This window comes from Engystomops pustulosus, chromosome 4, assembly GCF_040894005.1.
Source record: "Engystomops pustulosus chromosome 4, aEngPut4.maternal, whole genome shotgun sequence".
NCBI classification, from domain to species: Eukaryota; Metazoa; Chordata; class Amphibia; order Anura; family Leptodactylidae; genus Engystomops; species Engystomops pustulosus.
Window position 1 is genome coordinate 108,950,600 of NC_092414.1, and position 9,628 is coordinate 108,960,227.

Consider the following 9,628-nt stretch of genomic DNA (forward strand, 5'->3'; position numbering starts at 1 on the left):
GATGGCATTGTGGTAGTTGAACCAGGATACGATTAGTGCATCGTGATATTTAATATATCGATTCTTCTAGCATTCCTAACCGGCATAATGTCTGTACAGAACATGTATTAGTGATTTTCATTAGAAAGTGTTATTTTACTCCTTGCACTGTACAGTAACTTAGTTCAGAAAATAATCCCTTCAACTGCATTATAGAAACAGTATCTAGCTTTTGGAAGTCTGCAAAGAAACTGCTTCCAACAGAATTGTGCATGCCACTCTCAGCCGTAATACAAGCTAAATCACAAAATTGTTACAAAATACATAATGAAATGTATTTACAGTAATTCATTTTTCACAGCATGTAGATTGTATCCATAAAGTGGGTGTAAAACTACTACACATTGATTCTACTTCTTTATACCTTTCAGGTATGTAAGTGTCCTTTTGCTTCTGTATTTGCAGTTGCTTAAGACTTTTTAATGGCTTCAATTATTCAAGTTAAACCTATAGCAGAGCAATATAATTCATCCAATAAAATGGTTACTCATTAAGCTTGCCCGTACAACAGGTAGACAAATTGGAAACATTAGGTGACATGATGTGGAAGTAATGCCATTAGCGTTACATGTTTACCAGTTTGTAGTTTAATAAATTATTCTGCGCAGAAACCAGCACCACATATAGCTATTTTATTTTTATTTAACTAATTCAATGAGCCTGCTGGGTCCCAATGCAAACTCTGTACCAGGCTGCATGGCTATAACTTAGTACTGGACTCCTTACACAGATGAAATTTTTGGGTTTAAAATAGTATCGCTTTTGCTCAGGGTTGAACATCAATATGAATATCATACAAGTGCACTACAGCCTTTTCAATTATGGTATATACTCAATTATAAGTAGCATGAAATATAAGCTAAAGCACCTTATACAAATAAATGGCAAAATTTATTGAATTGAGTAAAAACCTAGGTTCACATCCTCTCCTCACTAATTTAATGCTCAGAAGTCTCCCCTCACTAATAAAATGCCCTGCAGCCTAATTTCATTAATGAAATGTCTAACAGCCTCACACACTAAGGAGCTGCAGGGAGCACCGGAGAAAGGAACAAAGTTTATATATTTTATATACTGGAGTATATACAGAAAACTATTTAGTATAAACTTTATACTTTTTAGAGATGTGTGTTTCTGTTTGGCTCTACAATTTTAAAATCTTCTCCATATAATTGTGGATACACGTATTTATACATTGCATTATTTATAAATTGAAGCTATCATTTCTAACTAATAGTGGATATACACATGTTAATATTGGCAGCTGTGCTGGATCATTGGCATCAAATATCCATGATCATTGTTAATAGTCCAGTTAATACTACATGTTCTAAATCTGGTCAGAAGATGACACTCATCTAGGTCTGTAATCATGTTCCAACCCCAAAGATAGATCTTGTCCATAGTGGCATAAATAAACAGTCAATAATGACCTAAATACTTTGTCAGTGATGTGCAGGATTTCTTTATTAGATATAGGGAATATATTTAGCCATTTTATATATGTTGTGAGAACAAAGATAGCAGAACAAAATATAACTGTAGCTGTATAGCTATACATATTCTTGACTGAGTAACTGAGTTTTGATTAGAACAAAACCATTGCCCTAGCAATCTCTAATGTTGTCTGAACAATGGGACTAATTGGGGGTCCTTTTTCAATACAAGATTACAGGCAGTCCTCTACTTAAGGACACCCAACTTACAAACGACCCCTAGTTACAGACGGACCCCACTGCCCACTGTGATTTCTGGCTAAGCACTCTGGAAGCTTTACTTTACTCCCAGATAAATGATCAGCTTTAAGGTGTCTGTAATGAAGTTTTATTGATAATCCTTGGTACCATGACAGCAGATATTTGAAAATCCAATTGTCACTGGGACAAAAATAGATTTTGTCTGGAGCTACAATTATAAAATATACAGTTCCAAGTTACATACAAATTCAACTTAAGTACAAACCAAAGGAACCTATCTTGTACGTAACTCAGGGACTGCCTGCATTTGATTAACCATGGTAAAGGGCAATTCATAGTAATCCATATTCTTGATAAGTATACTGTGTACTTGTGCTTCTAACTAGCTGATAAATGAGACTTTTCGCTAATTGCAATTTAATGAGTCTTTTAAATACAAAACCAAAACAAATTTTTGGGAGCTATATTTACTTCAGAACAGAACAGAAATAAAAATGAAACAAGTTGTCTCTCTTTGAATTACATACTAAATGATAGTAGTATTCACTGATTATTACCAAAATCACAACTGTACGACATTGTTTTCAAAAGAACCTGTCATCAGAAATTCCAAACTATTATGCCAGTCAATCAGCTGAACAGCTTTTAGATCATTTTTCTTTCATTGCCCAGGTCAGTGGCATCATCCAGAAAATCACCTTTGATGAGAGAAGTAAGATGCAGCAAATCCCACCTCTGTATGACAAGGGCTCACCAGTGAACTATCTTCATACAGCGTTAGTAGGTCTGCGCCGTACATGTACGGTGCAGAGCGTGAAGAGGTTACACGGAGTTGCACTAGAAGTGGTTCAATATTTAAGCCACTATTTCTGAATGGCAGGAAAAGGTCCATGCAATTTTTTGACACTAAAAAAGCGTAGAAAACCCATTGTAATTTTCCTTTGATAAATGTTCCCCTGTAACTCTGAATCTGGCACCAAAATGTGAGCAATTTAACAGGGGCCAAATTGTGATAATAGGATAACTAGATTAGGGTTTCCCCAAAAGCTTGTAAGGTGTTTCCCCAAAATCTTATAAGGCAGTGGTGGCGAACCTATGGCACGGGTGCCAGAGGTGGCACTCACAGCCCTTTCTGTGGGCACTCAGGCCATCATCCAAGGACAGAGTTCACCAAACACTGAATCTTCCTACAGTCCCAGACAACTTATGAGATGCTGCTCTCAGTGGTATTTTAAAGCAACACTTAATTGGCTGTTTGGAACTGCAGGGAAAGTAAGAAGGTGTTGACAGAATTATTTTTGGAGGTTTTCCTGCTGGACCCACCATTCTTCCTGTATAGAGAGACCCTGGAGAGAAGCAACAATGATAGTTTGAATTTGAACTCCTTCTGTCAACTGTACTTTTGGCCTTAGGCAGCCAATACAATTGAAAGATGTGGAAGAACAGGGAGCAATAAGTTACTGTTTAAAATTCCATGTTGGCACTTCACGGTAAATAAGTGGATTTTGGTTGAAGTTTCGGCACTCGGTCTCTAAAAGGTTCGCCATCACTGTTATAAGGTGTTCTCAGCGGTTTGTATTGTTCAATAAGGTCATAAGTGCTTATGGTTCACTGATGAACATTATCAATGAAAGTTAGCAGAATGCAGAATGGCAGTGTGACACAGGGGGATATACTACTATTCTGCCACTGCCACTTCACTTCCATGCAACTTTTTAGGTGCACTGTACTGCCATCCTATTTTCTATTGAACAAAAAGTCTAAAAAGTTGCACAGCAGTGCCTTGCACCTGAAAAGTCACACATCAATGATAAGGTGTGTGTTGCCGCCTTGAACCTAAAAGTTGTAAAAAGATAGCCAACAAGTCAACCAGAATAGTGATATATCCCCCCTGAGGAAATCCTGGTATTTATGTGGATTTAGTTTTGACATGTACTCCCCCTAAACACTGCTTCCACTTCCACAATGATAGTGGCCTCATTACATATCCCAACCACACTAGGAAATTGCAAATAAATGGTTTGAGTGTGTCTTTTTGTCTCCAGTTTCTGCAATATTTTAGAAAATACTATTGAGCATCTTTAGGATTTTCCAGTTAAACATACACAAAACAGAGGACTTATCTCAAAACTTTACAGGGGGTGTTCAGTAAAATGTCATTATAGATAAAGGGTCCTCACAGGGGGGTGCATTAGAATGAAAAATCACTGGTTACTGCTCTCTGCTCTCTAAAAGCAGTGACCCAGCTGGGGCAGTCCCTCCTAGTGTTTCTGTAGTTTTGAAAAACACCCAGGAATTTGGCCAGATCTCTTTCCAAGAGAAAACACCCTCTCTTTCTTGAAAATGTATTTGTATTTCTCCTTTTAAGACCCATACCTTTTATATGAACTTAGGCTTTTTTTGTTGTGTGACAAGACCCATAGTTTTTGTTGGTGCTATTCTGGTAAATATACAAGATTTTTGCAGTGTCCGACAAAAACAGCAAAATCTGGCATTGTTTTTTAGTGCCTTTTGACAGAGTTCACTGGGTAAATACCATGATAGTTGTATATGTCAGCTCTTCATCATTTCCACAATAACAACTATGGGGGGAATATATCATGGCTTGCACATCAGTTTTCTGTTACACAAGTTATAAAGAAGTAGCAATAGCCAGTACACATAGCCAGACATTGCAACTTTTATTTTTTATTACATTTTTTGTATGCAGCGAAAGGCCATCAATGTTTACAAAACAGCTTATCCCCCTACGCCACCCTCGCGACAAGTTGGCAGGAATAGGGCGTGGTCAAATTGCAGCTGGTTATTGCAGAAATCTATAGCATGCCAGATCTGGCATAAATTTTATCCTGCTGGATATACCAAATGGCTAGAGCTTCTTAGTACATAGGTAGTGTTGTACCCAGTTGCTATAAATTCACCCATGTGCCAATTTTTAAAAGGTTTTCATGGTTTTAAATTGCAAAACCTTTTGGAAAGGGAGATGTAATGTATTATTTTTTAATTTACAAACTGTCTTGATGTGTGATAATTTAAAGACTTCCATTACCTATGTACTGTAAGGCAGTGTATTATGCAGTAAGTCAAAGATTATAGATCAAAGATTATAAGGCCACACCACTAGAACAACAAAATATACATTCACTGATGGCAGCCTGTATGTGGAAGTACTAATGCATCACAGAAGGTGTCCCCTTCCTTCTTACACCACATAGATGGCACAGTCTCTATTGACCACAGTGCCTAATGGCTTGTAGTCAAAAAAAGGAAGATGTAAAAGTTTAAAGACTTTTTGACATCTTGATTCTGGTGGTTTTAATGTTATGGCTGCTTGGTGCATCTGTATTATTGTATCTCTCTCTCTCTCTCTCTCTCTCTCTCTTTATATATATATATATATATATATATATATATATATATATATATATATATATTTCTGTACAGTTATATTGTTTCACAAGTATAATAATGAAATATAAGCTAATATAGGGAAGTGCATCATTCTATAACCATCATGTGAATATTTCTTGACAATAAAACACTATTGATGAAATGGCAGTGCAGGTGAATGCAGAGATATCCAGGATTATATATTGTGACTCACTGTTACACTCTGACATATAATATTCATCCTTCCTATGGATGAATTCTCATGTAAATCATCTGGGATTTGTTCATACCAGGTCAATCTAAAAAGGTAAATGCTGGAATCAACACAATGAATAAATAGATAATAGATATCTTATAATGTCAATTACCAGAGACACTTATTTACAAGAAATCACCTCCATTATCTGCTGGATTAGTTTACTAGGCTAGTAAATTGTCAATATCATTCATCCGTGGAACACAATGAGGGTTTTCTAGAAAAAAAAAGCTTCTCTATAAGTATTGATTTATCTGAGCAGAGAGCTTGTGCTCATAGAATATATGTCCTACTACTTTCAATGCCAGGCACTAGCCACAAAAACCTAGAAATATTCTCTAACAGTTATTGCTCCAACTTTGACTAATCTAAATGATGTGCTTTGTGTTACAAAGTACAACCTTTACAGTTTAACGTTTTCTCATTTCTTCCAACATTAAAGATATCAAAGGGAAAGACTTGTCAAAAAATGTAAGCAAAGACTCAGACTTCCAGAATCCCCCAGTGCTCTGTTCTTTTGTCCATAGAGAGAGGGTAAAGGATCATATCTTCAGGTTTTCAGCCACATATACTAAAATCCATCTAGTAATACACATTGAATCATAAATCCTATTAAATGGTTTAGCTCATACTATAAAGATCTTTGTATGCATTTTATGCAGCTATCATTCCAGACAGACAGTTTAATACAGCTCCCCTCTCTTTCCAAGAGATTGTAATATTCTTCCAATATGCCCCATTGAAAAGGTCACAGGTACTAGAAGCACCCTTCCTTCTCTGCTAGTTACATTGGTAATCAATTTTTTGCTATAATGTGGTATATATTAACTTTGAAAAACCCCAACCCCAAACGATTCCTGCTGCCCACTATGCTATACTGACAGCATTCTCATAAAGAGCATAGGAAAACCTCGACCTAAAGTGTAGCAGTCGCTGCATTCATGAATACAGTTGCTGCAGATATGTTTTGCATTACAATTTCACTCATAAAATAATTGTTCAAGAATCAATCAAATGGATTTCATTTTACAAAACAATACGTGTCAAGACATTAAGAGTCCTGTGTGATTTTCACCAGCTGAACAAGCCTCCAGGGATCTTCTTGCTATTCTGCTGAGCAGATGGATTTTGGTTCACCATTTCTAACATGGCTCTCAGTTTCATATATATTCCAAAAATCTTTTATCACCCTTCCTCTTCTGGGATCCTGCCTCAAACATATAGACTGCAATGACTCACAGGGTATTAAGAATGACAGGATTCTCTTTGCAAATAAAGTCTGCCTATTCCAATATAAAAAGACAAAGTTTTAAGCCTTCAGTTTTGAACCTACATCATCTATCAGACATCATGGGATTTACACTAAGAATTGGATGATTAAGAAGTGTTATATTATCCCTAGGAGGTGACTGCACATATTAAATGCCAATTAAAAATGTCTTATCTAAAGAAAGCAGAGAACCAGGAGAAGAACATATCAGGATAGAATATTTACATATATACTTATATATATCTTCACTATCCTCCGATACACTCATTAACCCCCACTACCCCCCCCCCTCCCCGGCCCCCACTCTTTGTTTACTCCTCCAAAGTGTCACCATCAGATTCACTTTAGGTTATATTTAACAAGTCTGCAAAGGAGGAGCAAAGTAGTGTTAAAAATCTGCACCACATTACTATTAGTAAAAATGGTGGCATCTTAAATTGCAACTTGACAAAGCTTTTGCATTATTATATTTACCATAAACATTTTGTGAAGAGATCAGTTTCATTTTCCCTCACATTCCACTTTTACTGCTTTTCTTTAGGAAGTCCCCTGTCCCCAATCAGTCATTGTATATAAAAACCCAAGGAGTCCTAATATTAGAACTGGATCCCTACACCATGTTTCTAATACTTTCACTATAAAATGTGAGTAAAACTAGACACCTCCGTCACACAGGTCAGGTAATAAATAGCCATTCCGGTAGAATTTCTCATCCCTTGATACATAGTACATTATAGTATATGGTACATTAACGTAATAAACTGCGCTGCCAAGGACTGCCACAACAACTTGATGCACTAGATTCAGCTCCTACGAGACAATATACATGCACTGTACATAATACTTGTGGTACCCACCATCCCTGGTCCTGCATAGCCTGGGCTGCTCACTTGTAGCTGTCCGTGGTGCTGAAGCAGGCTGCTAGTCCAGCATTCTCCACCGCCTCTCCTCCATGTGAACTGCAAATACTCCCACTGGCAGCTATTGGTCTTCCTAACTCTCCTAATCCACCTCTTAACAGACGCTCACCCTGACCACGGGCAAGGAAAGCTTCCCCTTAACAGGCAACAATAGGTGCTGCCACCTCGGTACAGCACACAGGCAGGCACTGCAATCTAATTCTAAGTGACAGAGAAGACAATTGTGTCTTGGCTCTGTTGTTTTTTTATTTGTGGGCTGCTATCTGTTGTTCATTCATCTCCCCCTCTATACGAGGCTCAGGTTATAGAGGCTGAACAAAGCTCGCAATTAGCACAGTGAGGGCTTCCATTGTTTAATTATTAATTAGTACATGTAGTACTGTAAGCTTGCCAGGAGACACGAGAAAACCATAGAATAGATAAGATATATAGACAGCTCACCAGCTTGCAGAGTTCACTCCCTGATCAGTGCACGGCAGTAAGAGGCAAGTGACTTATCCAATAGAAGAAAGAAATCCAACACTGGACATGGACCGGTAAAAACTTGCAGCTTTATGACCAGGTGACAATTGATAAAAGCATCTCCATTAGCTTATGTGTTATTAATCAAAGTTCTTAATCCTCGCCTGTAGAAAGACTGTTAGATACCTCCCATGCCCCCGGCGGCCAATAATACATTCTTCATATGGCAATAGCACAGACTACCACAGCATGTCATTACAGCATAGAAGATAGACCTAGTAATAGTAATGCTGTAGTGAGTACAGCAAGCTACCAAAAACCATGTGCGCTGAAAAGCATTCAGCTCAGTATTGATAAATGAGATCCTGTCTATGCTCTTATCCTGCTGGATGCCGAGTGTTCAAAACAAAAATCCAGAAAGCTTCACGGCTCAACAGCAGCCTCCTACGATCCCCTCCCCTAGCAGCCAGGTTAACTCTTTAAGCACTCACTGAATGAAGGAAGATCCCTTTCAAGGCACTGTGTAAAAATATTTAGATCATGCTGAAGGATATTTATGTATTTTATACTATAGGTCAATGTATACGGATGATCTCAAGATATATTAAATATAGTATGCGATTTAATGTCGTGTTTGTAACAGAAAAAAGTTGTCTTTAATATTGTTATTTTAACACCACTTGCATATTTTATGCTCATAGCAAAAGAAAGTGTTTTTTTGTAAGTCACACTTGAATGGTTTTATTGCTCTTAAATAGAACTGGAGGTTTATTGGTGGAGTTATTTTAGAAATCAACTGAATCCATCACAAAAATTTCATTGAAATTATGGGTGAAATTTGTCAGAAGTGTCCGAGAGTAACTCTGTTCTAGTTACTCATGGCAACCAATTAGTGCTCAGTTTTCATTTTCTCATTTTTTTTTCATTTTTTTTTCATTTTCGGAAATAGAAGCTGGTGGGCCCCAGTGAAAAGTCTGTGCCAGGCCCCCGACTATAATGTACGGTTTATAGTAATAGTCTTCTCATATGGGAAAGTGACACCATAAGGGCCCCCTAAACCTCTGGGGCCCAGGTGCAATCGCAACCTATGCACCCCCTAAAGTTACGCCCATGCGCTCACCTGTGGTGGTTGTGCTTGCCGGCAGAGAGATTCCAGATATATGATCGTCTGATAATCCAGGGGGTTGAAGAGAACCTCCGTTCCTTACGAATGTGTAAAAATAGGACCTTTGTTCTGGCAACCCGAAACCCAATCGTCTATCATAGACCTGACAAAGCGTCCAGTGGTTAGGATGCAAAACGCGTTGTCTTTTTCTATATTTTATTGTTTTTTAATTTTCTCTAATAAAACTCATTTCCGGGTTGCGCCGGAACAAAGGTCCTATTTTTTCCTTTCACATCCACAAGGAACGAAGGCTCTCTTCATCCCCGCGGATTATCAGATGAACTTAGCTCTGAGAAACTTCTGATAAATCTTCCCATGTGCCTTGGTGCAATGTAGAGAGGAATGAAGAAGAAGCTGTCCAATATTTATCAAGCAATCTGCACCAGTATTCTGCTGTAGATTGCACAAAAATACATGTGCAAACTGCTT

General features: G+C 37.7%; 1 protein-coding gene across 2 annotated transcripts in view; it reads right to left on the minus strand.

Moving 5' to 3' along the window:
• The window catches only part of GRM8 (glutamate metabotropic receptor 8), a 682,838-nt gene extending 674,411 nt beyond the window's left edge, over window positions 1-8,427 (minus strand). The window contains exon 1 of one of the 2 annotated variants that reach the window (XM_072147036.1): window positions 8,014-8,427. The gene's annotated coding sequence lies outside the window, so the exon portion shown is untranslated. Of the gene's footprint in view, window positions 1-7,509; window positions 7,917-8,013 lie in introns of those variants that run through there. The other variant, XM_072147035.1, reaches the window with a different exon arrangement.
• Between the last annotated feature and the right edge of the window lie 1,201 nt (window positions 8,428-9,628).